Here is a 17903-nt window from a genome sequence, read left to right on the forward strand (position 1 = left end):
AGTCAGCTTTTAGCTTCAATGTCATTCCTTCAGAAAGGCTTTCTCTGACCACTTAAACACTACTTGCATTTTTGACCTAACTTGATTTTCTCTTTATACTGCTTTTTTTTTCTTATAAGTTTTTTTTATTTTATGTTATTGAAGATAAGAAAAAAATAAAAACTTTTGATTGGGTCATTACTGTAACTCTAGTCTCAATTTCAGTGTGTGATATGTGAAAGTCACTTTACTAGTTACGTGAATTTTTTACAAAAATATCTTTAAGCAATTGTACAAAGAAGCCTCCATTTAACAAAATAATGTGTCTCGATCAATGTCACTCAACATTCTTACCTATCCCTCCCAGCCCACCCTTCCTCACTTTTTCTTAATTTTGTTGGAAGTATACATTGAATTTTTTTTTTTTGGGGGGGGGGTCCGGTCGTGGGGCCTGAACTCTGGGCCTGGGCGCTGACCCTCAGCTCTTCAGCTCAAGGCTAGCACTCTACCACTTGAGCCACAGTGCCACTTCCGGCTTTTTTACTTTTTGGTTATGTGGGGCTGAGGAATCGAACCCAGGGCCTCATGCATGCAAGGCAAGCGCTCTACCACTGAGCCACCTTCCCAGCCCTACATTGAATTCTTGAGTGCATTTTTCTCCTCTTTGTTTCTTCATTTGTCTACCCATCTCCTGTTGTTCTTACCCTTCATAATATTTTTCATATTTTCATAATATTTTTTTCATATATCAAATATTTGCTCGTCTTGTTTTAAGCAAGAACAGCTGGAAATTTTGAGAACTTACTTGGTGAAGCATAAGCAAGGGGCTTAAAGAACAAAAATGGAACTTTGCCTTCCTCCCCAGGGTTGTTTTAATTGTTATATTTAAATGCTGTGGACAGAGTGTCCATAAAATGTGATGATGGCCTCAGCTGGGAACCTGTTCTTTTCTAGTTTCTTCATACAGTTTTATTTAATGCAACTGTTTTAGTTTAAAAGATATTGCAGGCTCTACATATTTTCTCTATTCTCCAAGCTTTTAGTGCACAGGCAGATCCTTATAATAGCTCTGTTTTCAACTCTAACTGCAAAAAGTTGGCTATGTTAAAGACAGTAAGTCTCTAAACTTAACTGCAATAGCTCCCAAACTGCTGTGAATGGAGAAGAGCTGAGGCTAATTGGCTCCTTCAAGGGCTTCCTCCAAGCTGGCTTCTACATGGTAGCACTTCAAACGCCATAGGAAGATCATCAAGTCAAGGTGAAAGTAATAGCTCCAAACTTAAGTCTCATAAACTAGAGTAACACAAATCAATTTCCAGCTCATAGGACAGCAGGGGTGGGGTGGGGTGGTGGTGTTGATAAATAGTGTAGGCTATGTATTCAACCAAGGTAAAAGAGACACATATAGACAACCCAAGAATTTAGTATTGAATGTTTTGCATATTAGAAGTATACAAAAATGAATTGTCAATGTCCCTACAAACTTTTGTGGATATCTTAATTTGTTTCTTCTTTATTTATGTCATCATTCCAGACCCAGCTTCAAAGTCTTTTCATTTTGAATAAACAAGGTAAACAGAATGGTTAACTTGGTAGTATTCCAGTTTCATTTAATGAGGATATAGAATACATTTTCATGTTAATCTTGGATTATTGGCATGTCTAAAAAAAATCTCCACAGTTCTAGCCTGGTGCCAGGGCTCATATCCATAATCCTAACTTGTGAAGTTCATTGTTCAACACTATCTTGTACATCTCATTGTTACAATGGGTCAACCTGTATCCCTATTTAAACATTTTGTTTTTTCTCTTCTCCTCCCCAAATTATACCAACATCAAATGCAGTGAAAACCAGGGTTATACCGTGGGGGAGGAACATACAAACCAACAACAAAAAAAATCATATGGTACCTTATAAATATGTTAGAAACAATAGCGATAAAAAAAAAACACTTGTGTTGCTATCTTGGGTTCATTTTGCTTAACGTCATCTTATCTGGTCATATGTACATTGACCTCTGCTTTCAAAGTTGTCTCGAAGTAGCTGTACAGTTTAACATTTCCATTTATGACTACCCCTCCTATCATTCTCCATCACTTTCATCTGTGCCATTGCCACTGGCCTCCTCATGTTTTCCAGTTCCATTTTCACATATGTACATTGGGAATTAGCATTGTATTCTCCCACCATGCCTCCTTCTACCTATCCATTCCCCTTACACCGCTCTTTTCAGAAAAGACATGTTTCAGCTTTTTGTATACATTTTGTTAAATGGTTACTTGTTCAAAGGGCATACTAAAGTTAGTTTGATTGTGTATGTAGGCATTGGGTCCTAGATGTGTTTTCATATACTTTATATTTTAGGTTTAACATTCACATAGGAGAGAAAATATGCACCGTTTGTCTTTTTGGAGCCTGGCTTACTTTATTCAATATGATTTTTTTCTAGGTCCATTCATTTTCCTGCAAATGACATAATGTTGAGGAAAGCATGAAATTCCATTGTACCTATAAAACATAATTTTTCTTGAACCATATTTCAGTTATAGAGCATTTAGGCTATTTTCATAATTTGGTTATTATGAATAATACAGCAAAGAACAAGGGGGTACAAGAAGTTTTATTATCCCCTGATTTTCATTCATTTTGATAAATACTCAAAATTAATATTATTAGATCATAGGGTAGTTCTATTTTGTTTTGTGAGGAATCTCCTTACTGACTTCCACAGTAGCTGCACTTATTTACATTTCTGTCAACAATATATGGGATTCTTTTTTTCCTGCTTCAGCAGCAGCATTTTTTGGAATAGTAACATTATATTGTGTTTGTATACCACATTTTCTTGATCCATTCATCCATTGGGAGCATAAGGGCTGATTCCATATCTTGGCTATGGTAAAAGTGCTGCAAGGAACATGGTTGTGCTGGTAGCCTTAGTGTGGCCTTGTTCATATTCTAGTGGATAAATGTCCAGGAATGGAACTGCTGTGTTATGTTTGTATTTCCTTTTCTCCTTCTCCTTCTCCCCCGCCCCTTCCTCCTTCTCCCCCTCCCCTTCCTCCTCCTCCTCCTCCTTTTTCTCCTCCTTCTCCTTCTCCTTCTTCCTCTTCCTCCTCCTCCTCCTCCTCCTCCTCCTCCTCCTCTTCTTCTTCTCCTCCTCCTCCTCCTCCTCTTCTTCTTCTCCTCCTCCTCCTCCTCCTCCTCCTCCTCCTCCTCCTCTTCCCCCTCTTTTTCCTCCTCCTCCTCTTTCCTCCTCCTCCTCCTCCTTTTCTTCCTCCTCTTCCTCCTCTTCCCCCTCTTCCTCCTCTTTCCTCCTCCTCCTCCTCCTCTTCCCCCTCTTTTTCCTCCTCCTCCTCTTTCCTCCTCCTCCTCCTCCTTTTCTTCCTCCTCTTCCTCCTCTTCCCCCTCTTCCTCCTCTTTCCTCCTCCTCCTCCTCCTCCTTCTTCTTCTTCTCTTCATCATCATCATCTTTTCTTCCTCCTCCTCCTCCTCCTCTTCGTCCTCCTCCTCATCCTCGTCGTCGTCCTCCTCCTCCTCCTCTTCCTCCTCCTTCTTCTTCTTCTTCTTCTTCTTCTTCTTCTTCTTCTTCTTCTCTTCTTTTTCTTTTTTTGTTTGTTGACTATGAGACTTGAACTCAGGGTCTGGCCACTGTCCCTGAGTTTTTTGCTCAAGGCTAGTGCTCTGCCACTTTGAGCCTCATTTCCACTTCCGGTTTTCTGATGGTTAATTGTAGATAAGCCTCACCAACTTTCCTTCCCTGGCTAGTTTTGAACTGCAACCCTCAGATCTCAGTCTCCTAAATGGCTAGAATTACAGGCATGAGCCACCAGTGCCCTGCTGTTGTTTGTATTCTTAATGGAGATTTTAAGTGAAGTGAGGTAGAATGTCTATGTTGCTTTGATTTGTATTTCCTTTATCACAAGTGTTGATGGGCATTTCTACATGTATTTATTGCCTAGTTGTATTTCTTCTTCTGAGAAGTATCTTTAGAGCTCCTTTATCAAGTTATTGATCTTTTGGAGGTTTATATTTGAGCTCCTTTTATATTCTAGGAATTAGACCCTTGTCAGGCATATAGCTATCAAAGATGTCCCCATTACATGGGTTCTTTTTTAGCTTAGTTACTATAGCTTTTGCTGTGTTGAAGATTTTTAGCTGGATATAATCCTATTTATCAATTCTCTCTCCTATTTGCTGAATGTGTTGAGATCTAAGTTCCTGTCTGTGCCAGTAAATTGTAGTGTTTATCCTGCTTTGTCTTGTAGTAGTTTTAAGGTTTCAGGTTACATTGAGGTCTTTGATTTAAGTTGATAATAGCATGAGGGGACAACCTAGGATCCAGTTTCAGACTTCTGCACATGGATGTCCAGTTTTCCCAGCACAATTTGTTGAGGATGCTGCTATTTTGCAACATTAATTTAATTTAAAAAGTTCAGAATTACAATTCACCACATATGATAGAGAACATATGCTAGTAGGACATTTTGTAGTAGTAATCTTTCATTATAATACTTGGATGATATGATATAAATAGCAAGTTGTTAGGTAGTCTCTCCTCAAGTATTTTCCAAAGTTAGGGCTTGAAAATGCTATAAAAAATACCAGAGTTATTTAGGAAATCAAATGCAGAACTCCATGATTATCTCTGAGCCTGAAAGGCATTACTAGATTTATGGGGGTTATGCTTAGAAAACACTTGATAATTTTATTTTATGGTTGGAATTTTGCTTAGAACTAATATTAATTCATTACTTAGAACTAATTGCTTAGAACCAATATTAATTCATGACTCACTAAGTCACAGCCAACAAGGAACAGAGACAACCTTATTATATCTTTCCTGTCTTCAGAAATGACAAATACCATGTCCTTAGAATTTGTCAGTGCAAATGAAAGAAGCAACTATGATGATACATGCAAAAATATTACACACACATACACACATATAACTCTTAGCAATACAACAAAAGAATACCACTGGACATGTGGTGATAAAATTGAGTTTCTGATATGTCTACTATTCTTTTTCTATGTTCACATCTATTCAAAATGGAATCAAATATCACCCACCTGCCCTATCAGTGCTGTGGTATGTATACGCTTATAACTTGTAACTGAACACTTTTCCATTGGATACTAAATGGAAATTAAATGGTAGCTCATTAATAGGTGAACATATAATTTAATTAGGATTTTAAAAATTGAATCACTCCACAATGAACATGCATTTACTAATGCCTTTTTATAGTGAGTATACCAGGACCAAAGTTTCTCTGTGATGAAAATGAAATGCATATTTCTATAATGACCTCTAAAATCTCCTTAACATTTGTTCTGAATTAATTTTTTTTCTTTTTACTTGAAGAAGAATTTATTTCAGGTATAGAGGTTGGTTGAGGGAACTATAATAAGGCCACTTAACATTTCTATAGATTTGGGCCAAAACAGTACAAAAAGAAATTAATATTTTCTGGCTCTTAAGTATACTTATTTTTAAACATATTTCTAATATTATTTAAAATTTTCATTTGTGTGAATTAAATGGGTTTTGAGTTGAAATTTCTAAAAAGAAACAAGTTAATAAACTTATATATGAGCTATTAGCTTACTTTAGAGGCATTTTCATTTTCAAGAAAGACACTGGCATTCACTCTCAAGGAAAGAAACATTAAGATATGACTTGTAAGGAATCCTTCTAGAGTACCACGGCCTAACCCACCACTTATGTCACTAGCTTGGAAGCAGGTTGGGCCGAGACACCCAATGATAGTACAAAATGGAAAGCATTAGCCAGTCATCTCTTTTTTAACCTGAATGTGCTCCTCCATGAGCCTGTTAGGACCTTTAGTTACAGGCTCCTATTTTAATTACTAGGATAACAGCAAGATGTGAAATGAAAAGGAGAATACAAAGAACCCTTTGTGAACCAATAATTTACATAGTTAGTCTTTTAATTCTACCTTAATATATTGCTTATAGAAGCAGACGTCTTCTGATTAGCCCCTGGGGGAAATCCAAAAGATCAACTACTGCTACAGTGTGAATAAAAGTAAAGGGGAGGATGAAGAGACTTCCTTGGTATGAGAATGAAGTGACAGGGCAGAACAGATTTTGGCAAAAGAAATGAAAACTGAGTGGTTTCATTGGAAGCAAGCTATGCATGTATTACAGGAAGAGAATGAAAAATTAGAATCTGACTCTCAGATCACTGTAATTATCAGTAATGGTCAATTGTAATTATTATAATTTAGAAAAATGAAGGAATTTGGCTGGCACTCAGGCATTTAATTATCATGTTATGACCACACCATTTGGAAAGCTTTCATTTGCATTCATGGAGATGAATAATTTCTTTTTGATTTAATGAGAAGAAAGCAAACTTCCTCTGCTCCACTTTTTATCTTACAGTCTGCTGGAGAAAATCCTCATTCATATTCCTCATATGCAAATGATCTGCATTATGATCATAGAACTCTAGCAACTTTCTATCCCTTTTGTTGTAATTTCTCTTTCAAGAGAAACAGTTAGTCCTCAATATCCTACAGCTCACCATAGAAGAGCAGACTCTCATTGTACAACACTGTAAAGTGGAGAAGCCATTGAAAAAGCAAAGTAATGTTCTGTCTTATATTTGTGGCTTACTTTAAACTGTTTTGCTGATTAAAGCTTTTATATTATTTATGTTACAGCTTCCCTGCCAGGGAATACATCACCCTCCATATTCTCTCTCTCCCCCATCTCTCTCTCCTACACACACACACACACACACACACACACACACACACACATTATATATATATATGTAAAAATATATATATATATATATAAAATGTGTGTGTATATACGTAAACTTTTGAGGCAAAAAAGTATAATCAGAGAATTAATAACTTTTTCTTTTTCCTTTTGCTTTAAATTTGAAAAATAATTCACACTTTCTCTTCTGAATCTAATATTCACTTATATAAAGTGAGACAAGTGTCTAAGTATTTTCTTGTAGAGATTTTTCATTATATTAGTGTCTAATTCAATAACAAGAAATTAATTATTAACTTAAATATTACATGGAAAATATCTTCCTTAAACACATTGATAGGAATGAACTAGAAGAGTCTCTAAAGAGAATATAAACAGATTTTTAAAAATTTAAAAATGTTTTTCTGTTCCTTCATAAAGTAACCAAATCAGGTGTTTTAAAAGAAATAGATTATGACACAAATAGTAAATATTTAAGGAATTTTTATTCCTTGGTTGTATTTCCAGTGGAACTAATTGCATTAATACTAGTAATACATATTTTCTCTCCAAAAATATAAATTATCTCATTACAATAAACTTATGTTCCACAAAAAAGATTTTTAATTCAATAAATCAATGCTATGGTTATAAATTGGTAATTCAGAAGACACATTGACATAATTTCAATAACAATCAAGACAAAAATGAGCTAAATCCAATGCAAGACTCAGTTTTACCTATGAACAAAAACAAAGTTAATGTTAAAAAGAAAGAAATCTTTCATAAGATTATATTTTTATGAGTATAGAATAAATTATGGAAGGTCAGACACTAAACTTGGAGAAATCAACTCAATGAAGGTATGAAAATGAAGATGAGATTATTCACTTTTTTGATATTTCTAACTTTATAAAGTTTGTGATACCTTTTGCAATTAAAGATTGAGTACAGTAAGAAGTACAAAATGTATGCTACCAATGTTTGTCTGAAATTCAGAAGAATAAAAAATACTATTGGTTGTTTATAGTTTAGATTCTTGAGAATAAATTACTGAAATAAAGATTCATATAGCATTTATTTTGGAAATGATACTATGGAGGTAGAAAGGCAAAAAGGAGAAGTGAGTCAGACAATCAAAAGTATGTTATTGGGCTGGGAAGGTGGCTCAGTGGTAAATCACTTGCTTTGCTTGCATGAGGACCTGGGTTCGATTCCTCAGCACCACATAAGCAAAAAGAAAAAAGCTGGAAGTGGCACTGTGGCTCAAGTGGTAGAGTGCTAGCCTTGAGCTGAAGAGCTGAGGGATAGCACCCAGGCCCAGAGTTCAGGCCCCACGACTGACAAAAAAAAAGTATGTTATTAAGTAAGCTGTTGGCCAATTTGCAAGTGATTCTGGCCATATTTCCAAAGAGTATATATGTGTTGATGCTGTGTATATGGATGGATCCAGAGGGAATATATTAACTTTTATTCTTAGAATTATTAAAATCTGTATATTCCATTAATTTAAGCAGAGTCTTCTTATCTGCAGTTTAAAAAATCTAAGTTTAGTGTGTGTGTGTCTTCTAACTAAAGTGAAATTTGACTGATATTCCACAGGTAACAATGGGTGGTTCATAATTACAAAGACTGTGATTTCATATATATCTATGTATCTTTATACTGTCTAATTTATTTGTATTTACTCTTTTTTTTTTTTTTTTTTTGCTGGTACTGGGGCTTAAACTGAGGGCGTGGGCACTGTCCTTTAAACTTTTTCTGATCAAGGCTAGCACTCTACCAGTTGAGCCTCACCTCCACTTCTAGCTTTTTGGGGGTTTATGGAGATAAGAGTCTCATGGACTTTTCTGCCTGGGCTGTCTTTGAACTATGATCCTTATATTTCAGCCTCTTAGTAGTTAGAATTATGGGTATGAGTCACTGGTTCCTTTTTATTTTAATTTGATTTTTTTTTTCTGTACTGGGCTTCTTGCTTGCAAAGACTTACTTGCTCATAAACGACATTCTACCACTCTAGCCATACCTTAGCGTGGCATTTTGCTGGTTAATTGAAATTAGAGTCTCAAGGACTTTTCTTCTCATGCTATCTTTGAGGTTTAGCTTATTGAATAGCTAACTGAGTCACTGACTCCAAGCTCAATAGTGGCTATATATGATAGACATAATCATATTTTTGGAAGAATCTCCTTGCAATTTGATTATTTATTATTAGGAACAAAATACTTATAACATTTTGAAACTCCAAATATATCTTTTATTTTTTATTTTACCATTATTGGGCCATTGTAACTTTGACAGAAAAGTTCTTGTGAAATATAGAAATTAAGTTATTACCAAATCTTTGAGTGAATTATTTTTTAGAACTTAATCTGCTCTAGCTTACAGGCTCATATAAATTTTGGTGGCTTTGTTGAATGACAGGAGGAAATCTTTAGGTTGGTTAGTTTGATCATGTTCTCTATGCACTGCCACAGTTTTTGTTGGCCATTGGCTTGACATATGGATAACTTCAAGGTGACTGAGCAATAAGGTGATCACTTCTAGTACTTTTGTGTCTTTCATAGTCAACCTTGTTGAAAGCTTGTTTATTGATTTTTTTTCTGGGTAACAGAATACAAAGTTATTTTCACAATATTACACCCAATGGATTGTTTTTCCCTCAGATTTGTGGAAGGACAAAATTTTATAAAACAGAAGTAATGAAGAGGGTAGAGTTCAAAGACTTCTTTAGTTTTTCAGCTAGACTTCTTTATTCTTTTTTTTATCCATGAAAGGAACACTGGCTAGTCGCCTTAGGTCAAGATAAGATTGCAAAAAAAAAAAAAAAATCCAACAAACTCCTTCCACATTTCAAACGTAAATCTCATTTTTTAAAAATGTATATAAGAATGATAATGTCCATAGAAAAAGAACAAACATGCAAGTGGTAATGACTGGTGATGTGACTTTTATCCATTGCCATTAATGTTTGACTGTAGGAGAAATAATATTAAGCATCCTTTTCATTCCTTTTGTAGTTGTTCTTTCACCAATTATAAACCTTGATGTCCCAGTTTTGTCATATAATTCATTCCCTCAGAACACCAAGAAAACTACACCTTCCAAGCCATGCACTTTAATCCATATCAGTATTTTAAGCTTAGTGGCTAAACATTTACCCTGAATGAAGTTCTTTCAGTAGCTGGACCAGGTCTTCTACCTGAAGCAGGTTTTCTTAATCAAGCATTCTTTATTGTGGAATTCCATTCTTGACCTAATTTAAGCAAAAACCACATTCATTGACTTTAATATGTAGGAAGTCCAGAGAAGAGCCAGGGTTCATGCTCAGAGAGATCTGAAGACAGAGGGTGAAGAAGGGTAGAATATAAAGGACATACAAAGGCCATGGGGTCTTTCATGTAAGTACTTCTTTCTCTGCCCTCCTTCCTCCTCCTTTTCCTCTCTTCTGCCTTTTTCTCAGTGTGGACCTTGTTTTCTTTCACTGAAGCCAATCCTATAACCCTTGATATACCTTTGCTTAGATGAATAAACTAGGCTGATCTAGTGGCTTAAGAGAAGGGACTTTATCATTCTTCATGATGTTATAAGTCAGGAAGAGCATAGAGGATGAGTAAGCTCTTACCCACTTGGTGGTTGCAGGAACTGAGTGTCTAGGAGGCTTTCTTTACTTTCAAATCAGAGACACTACAATGGTTGGCAGGAGTACCATGATGGTGTTAGGTTTTGTTTCATTGTTCTCTCTCAGGTTTTACAAAGTATAGTCCTATGGACAAGCCTTTTCAGTTATTCTAAGGAATCTTCTAGAAAGCACTACTTACTTTTCTTTAAGGAACCTTAATGTACATATGAAAACAGCTGTATAGTTTTTTTTAAAAATGTACTTAGCAGTGTAATTTCTGTGACAGTAGAAATTTTATTACTAAAACTTCTTTTTAGTTTCTTGTAAGTAGGATCAATATTACCATGCTTGCACGAATAACCAAAGAGTTTAATTTTTTCTAAAATAAAGTGTCAATTTTGATTTGCTTGTACTTTAAAAGTGTATTTTAAGGGAGAGTCACCACATTTTTTTCTTTTCCTTTTTTTTTCTTTTGTTTAACGTTGGGATTATGCCACCGTATCTTCATAAAGTTAATTGTACTTACTTTTTAGTACTTTTGCTATGTGGAAATGTGATATGATCTGCCGAAATCTAGGGAAAAGGTAATAATAAGCCTATGTAGTTGAAGAGCCACTTGTACCCCAGGAGAGTGAACTGTTCTGTCTTCACAATGAGGTCCTTTACTCTCTGACTTCTTGTTGGGTTCACACATTAGTAATTCATGTCAGGTGCTAGAGGACTAGGAGCCTAAATTCTTACGTACCCTGGATGACTTTAGTTCAACTCTGGCTGTCATTGATATTTCTATCTCCTCAACACTCTTGGAGAATATTGCACCAAGCTTTTTTATTTCTCATATATCTTACTATCTCTTTTTTCCCTTGAATTATCTCACAATATTTGTAAAATTTGGTCACTGGTGATATCAAATTGGTTATTAGCTCTCTTAGTATTTCATTTCTCTTTTTGTCTTTATATGTCAACTTAAATGAGCCATAAGAAGTGCACACATTTAGTAATATCTCGGTATTATTATTTGAATTAGAAGACTTCTAAAGATAGGTGTCTTGTTTCATGTGGATGCATCTCACCCAATAATTGAAAACCTGAATAGAATAAAAAGTTTGAGCGAAAGGGATTTTTTCCCCCGATTGCATGAACTAGAACGATTTATTGTTTTTGATCTTTAACTAAAAGATTGGTTTGAAGTTTGCTAGCTTTTTAATTGAAACTATACTATTAGATATCCAGTTACCAGATTGAAGTCTTCAGAGCCCTGCAAGAAAATCTCTCATAATGAATCTCTCTTGGATGTAAGAAATATCTAAACATGTATAAGTAGTTTTGAAAATAGATAATTGGTAGAGATTGAAAGAGTTTTGAGTTTTTTACCTTAATGTTTGGATGAGTCCAGAGAAAGAAGGTGCCTCTCAGTGAACCAGAAAGAGAACCATTCCACCCCAGAATTCAACTTGCTGGTACCCTAATCCTGAACTCCCACTGTCCAGAAATGTGATATATTTCTGCTCTGTAAGATACTAAGTCTATGATATTTTGTTACTCAAGCCTGAACTATTATTTAATCCCTCTATAATTCCTACTATTATAAGTTGCATATTTATTTTTTCAAGTTGCATTTTTTCTTTTGTGTCTAAATTACTTTTAAAGAATCAACATTATGGTTTATAGTCAAGTGCTATTATTATTTCAGGCAATTAGGTTTCTAAATCACCTATTTCAATTTGTGTGTGTGTGTGTGTGTGTGTGTGTGTGTGTGTGTGTGTGTGTGTGTGCCAGCCCTGGATCTTGAACACAGGGTCTGGTGACTGTCCCTGACCTTTTGTGCTCAAGGATAGCACTCTACCAGTTGAGCCACTTCTGTTTATTTATTTATTTATTGGTGGTTAATTGGAAATGAGTCCCTCCAGTTTATTTGCCCTGGATGGCTTCAAACCATGGTGCTCAGATCTCAGCATCCTGAGTAGCTATGATTATAGGCATGAGCCACTAGCATCCAGCTTATTTCGACTTTCACAGAATATTCCTTAGTTCTCTCATTTTGATTTTCCTTCCCTTCCCTTTCTTCTATTCAATCTTGATATTTCCAGAATTGAATATTGTTTATTTTTGTTGGCACTCAACCTTGATAAGGATATGAAATGTCACCAGAATACAACCTCCATAACCATAAAACTTGCAAGTATAATGTATCTTAACATTTTGAAATTTTGTTTTGATGTGATCATTGTTTGGAAGAGATAATTCTGCATCCTGGATCTCTTTTTTCCTATGTTTTACCTCTGCTTCTTTTTAAAGTGAGTATCTTTCCTTTGGCTTTGCTTCTGCTTGCTTTCACTAATATGAATCTTTCTGATTAGTTGAGCTTATCCGGATAATTTTCCAAATTCAATATTCTTAATTAAATCACATTTGAATTCACCTTTTTATTCCAAGCCTGCAATTTTTTTTGTCAGCAAATTTTCATGGTATTGAGAAGAGAATGATTTTTGTTTTTTTAGAAAAGATTTTGAAGTTATTTCTTGCCTTTCTGCAAGTCATGAACTATCATTTAACAAGGGAAAAATCTGACAAGGTGTTAAATATGAAAGGATGAGAAAGACATTCGTTGGTTTTTATTTTTCTGGAAGAAAGCTATTCATGGTATTTCCTATGTTATGTTATATTGAAGAAAAATCTGGGAAGTAATGGTACATGTTGAATGTCTGTTTTGGGGAAATATGTTGTTCATATTTTTTAAAAGAACAACCACACAAATGGTTCTACTTTTATGATCTGATTTTTTATGATTTTTTAATGATATGATTTTATGATATGATTAAATCTATAAGATGATCACTATTATGTAGTTAGTTTAGGAAGACCATTATTCTGCCTATCATATCAGACTTTTTCTCAAACCTTTCATGTATAGAGATTGTGGAATTACATTGTGATAGTCATTTGTTTTTCATCCTAAACAGTGTAAACATGTGTAAACACTATCACATGGTTTTAAATTTCAGAGAAATATTTAATAAACTGAATTTTAGCATGCTATATGACTTCATGTGATGAACATTTGTATGCCTTAGATATGTTTGAATGTAACCTATATGTCTCAATAACTGTGTGTTCATCTGTAGTTCCCTTAATAACACAATGAAAATTTCAAATTTGAAAATGTGCCCAAAATTAATAAGTTCAAAATTGAGATGATTACTAACCTGCTAATGGGAAGAATGAAAGAAAAAGTAGAAGGACTTTGAAAAAGTAGAAGGACTTTGTCATCTGTCTCTACAGAAAAGAATAATAAAAAATACATTCTATGATTTAACTAGACTTGATTTTTTTTGGAGGTAGCACAGAAAAAAATATGACACAGTGTCAAGTACAAAGAATATGTTTTATATGTAAAATGATCTAATTTTGTCACAAAATATAGGACAACTTTATTTTTAAAAAAACACATATTGACGTTAAACAGCTACTAGATAAAAGTGCTTAATATTGATCTTTATTTTCTTCATGCTTCATCAAGACAGAAACCTCTGGTTATTTTCTTTTAAAACAATTTTTATTTTATCACTGTCAGACAACATATTTATTTATCCTTGGCCTGAATACCTTACTAGTTAGATGAAAGCTTGGATGGTACTGTTTGAAGAAAAAAACAACAAAAAAAAGAAAAATATTAAACAAAAATACAGAAAGGATTCTGAGGCTATGTTTTCATCAGCCAAAATATAAGACATCTCAGATTGGTCTAAATACAACCAATGGCAGCAGAAGCCCCTTATGAGTATTCAATCATTTTCTGAAAACAGATTCACAACTGCAAAGCTTTTAAGGGTCAGAGAGAAGAAAGAAAGCAAAACAACTTTATGCCATGTATTGAGCTGATGGCTTTCTATTTAAGAAACACTGAAATTATTTAGTGTCAAAAATGCCCTCAAAGTGGGTGAAACAAAAATGAAAAATAGGCTATTTTAATAGAGAAAATAGAGTAAAAATGATGCTATACAACCTTCTTTTTTCAGATGGCCACATTGGAAAGATCTGCCCATTCAAGTTCACGAATTCTTCATTTTCATTGTTAAATATTGCAAATGTGAAGCTAACACTGCTAAACTCCCAACGAGGAGCTACCAAGGCTGTGTAATGAGGATGCCACTCACAAAAGATAAAATAACACATCAAGTTCATGTTGTAAATTTGTGAAATGTGGAAATTTGGAATAACTTCCACTGTATCCAAATGAAAATGGAAGGCAGACAGGAAACATATGTGAAACATATATGTGCTTTTTATATACTTTATATATAAATATATATTATATAACATATATATGTTTATTACTTTTATTATATATAAAGACTATATAAGCTTACATATAAGCCTATCTACATATTATTGATATGTAGATTAAAATAAGTTGACATATAACTAAAACCAGCATATCAATTCTCAGTTTGAGAGCTTGAGCATTATCAGTGCCTTGATATCCTTCCTTTTTCTAACCAGAAGTAATTATGTTTTCAATTGTAGTTATGTATGTAATCATATGCTATCATTCATCTTTATAATTCTCTATTTTTAGTTTTATGTACTTGAAAACATAAAATTTATAAGATTATGTAAGTTCAAGGCGTACAGTGTGATAATTCCATATAGGTACATTTTTTCATTTTTGATGATAAATTGATATGCAATCTACTTAGTAATTATAAAATAGAAACCTATAATATTTTAAATTTGGCTTTTAACTCTTTTCTACCTATTTTGTAATCTTTTAAATATCTGCTTAAAACTTTACTTGTATTGTCTTTGCTCTTCAGCTCAAGGCTAGCTCTCTACCACTTGAGCCACAGTGCCACTTCCTGTTTTCTGGTGGTTTATTGGAGATAAGAGTCTCACAGACTTTTCTGCCTGGGCTGGCTTTGAACCGTGATCCTCAGATCTTAGCCTCCTGAGTAGCTAGGATTATAGGCATGACCCACTGGCGCCCGGCTACTTGATCTTTTCCTAAGTTACATTGTTTGTTCACTATGTTAATGTAAACTTAAATTTGAACTTACATATTATAATACTTTACATGCATCAAAGCTTAAAAACTGATAGTCTTTTGGGTTTTATGTTTCAGCACAGTTGCTCTGCTTTTTATTATAACATTTACTACAGTGTTGAACCAAAAAGCCAGAAAATATCTAATTGCCGCCCTAACAGAAAATGATCTAAAATATTTAAAATATCACCATTAAAAATTATGTGTGCTATAGTTTTGTTGCATTTATGGATTGATATAAATTGTGGAGGAATACATTTCAAAGTTTATTCAGTGATTTTTCTCCATAGATGGAGATGCTCATGTGATTTTTTTCTATTTTAAACATACATTAACTTTAAAATTATTGTTCATAGGTAAGGTATTTAATTTGGTCATTATATAGTGTGGGTTTGTATATTTCTGGGTTTAGTTTTCTATTCATCTGTACCTATGCATCTGTATTAAAATGTCAGATTTCTACTTTTATAGTTATGTATCCTGTTTTCAATACTGAGTTTATGGAAGAGGAAAGCAGATTCATGGTGCTAAAACCCTCAACATTCATAAAGAAAGACTATCTTTGGAATTAGCTTTTGGCCATCATGTGCAAATAAACAATGAACCCTTAGGATATTCTGCATGATAAGAAATGTATGGCTTTGGGCCACTTGCTATTTGTTTGATCAGAGAATTTATGATATTAGTATGATTTATGGTAAATAACTTTCTTGCTTCTTCTTTTTTGTTTGTCCATCATGAGGCCTGAACTCTGGGCCTGGGTGCTGTCCCTCAGCTCTTCAGCTCAAGGCAAGCACTCTACCACTTGAGCCACGGTGCCACTTCCGGGTTTTTCTGCTTATGTGGTGCTGAGGAATCGAACCCAGGGACTCATGCATGCAAGGCAAACACTCTACCACTGAGCCACCTTCCCAGCCCCATTTTTGCTTTTTTTAATGGGGCTTGAATTTAGGATGTGAGTGCTTTAGATTTTTTACTCAAGCTGGTGCTTTGTTGCTTGAGTCCCAGATCCATTTGCAGCTTATTGCTGATTAGTTGGAAATAAAACTCTCAGAGACTGCTCAGGCTAGTTTCAAATCATGATTCTTTACTCAGCATCCTGAGAAGCTATGATTATAGGTGCATGATAGCAGTGCCCAGCAGTGCATATCTGAAGCTCTGCACTGAGTATCTAAAAGCCATTTGTACAAACTCTGAAGGGCTCTAATAAAAACCCTAGATGCCAAGGCTCATTTGTTTGGGCTTTACCATTGGGAAACACTTTTGCTTTGTTGTGATGCATCATTGTTGAGACAATCAAATGGTTCCATGAGAGGATGTCTGGAAACTTGCACCTATTGTCTTCTAGAATTAATTCTATGTTTCTTTTTCTGTTACCGATGTCATCCTGTCGCTTACTGTAATAAGCCATAATCATTTAGGTAACAGTTTTGGCGATTAGAAATCATTGAAGTATTGATGGGCAGAAAGAGACCATTCTTTGTCCACAAAATTGAAAGACCTCTAAGAAATTCATAATTACCCTTGTTTATAGTATCATAAAAAGTTATAATGCATACATGACAATAACCAGAATTCATATGCCAGGGATGTTTTTCTGGAAAATCATGGAGGACAAAAATTGATGAAGGGATTAGGATCTATTGGTTTGAACTTCAGCTGGTACCCAAGATCACATATATGCACGTGTGGATAAAAGAGGAGGTAAAAGAAAAGCCTTTCTTAGAGCTCTTTGGCACTGGACTCTAATGAAGTATAATGTCCAAATATATGGATGATATACAAAAAGCGGTTACAATTATAATAACAGGCTATAGAGATAGGTTGATTGATGAAATTGAGCCAAAACTTTCTCAGAGCTTCATGCTTACTAGTCAGGTCCTCTACTACTAAGCCATACCTCCAGCCCTGATTTGAACTGTATATTTTTGAGATTGGCTGTAACTCTCCATCCAGATGTATGCCTGCACTGTGAGGCAGTTCAGGCAACTGCCACTTTTTCGGTTTCTTTCTGTTGAAATGAAATCTCATGGGCTTGTCTTCCTGGCTTGGGCTGAAACCATAATCCTCCTAAATCTTCACCTCTCACTGAGCTAGGATGACAGGCACATGCCATTGTACCAGTTATTGATTGAGAAAGGGTATAAACCCAGCCTGATCTTGAATAGTACTCTCCCTGATTTCAGCCTCCCCATTAGCTAGGACTAGGGGCATGCCTTTGCATAAGGTGAATGTTTGATTAGAATTGGAGCATTTAAAAAGTCTGCATGTGAAGTGTTTCTATTTATCTGAACATACTATTGGGGGATGATATTGCAGGATCCACAGGAAGATATTCCCTTGTGGAATATTGTAAAATAAAGGTTGAATAAACAAAGGAAAGGTAGCGTGTGTGTGTGTGTGTGTATTCAGTTTTAAAAGAAGCAAATTTTCCATTTGCAATAATATAGGAAAGCATGGAGGAAAAAGGGAAACAAACCAGACACACAATGAAATATATTCCATGATACCATTTATATAAA

The sequence above is a fragment of the Dipodomys spectabilis genome, unplaced genomic scaffold, assembly GCF_019054845.1.
Source record: "Dipodomys spectabilis isolate Male_0828 unplaced genomic scaffold, ASM1905484v1 ptg000026l, whole genome shotgun sequence".
Taxonomy (NCBI): domain Eukaryota; kingdom Metazoa; phylum Chordata; class Mammalia; order Rodentia; family Heteromyidae; genus Dipodomys; species Dipodomys spectabilis.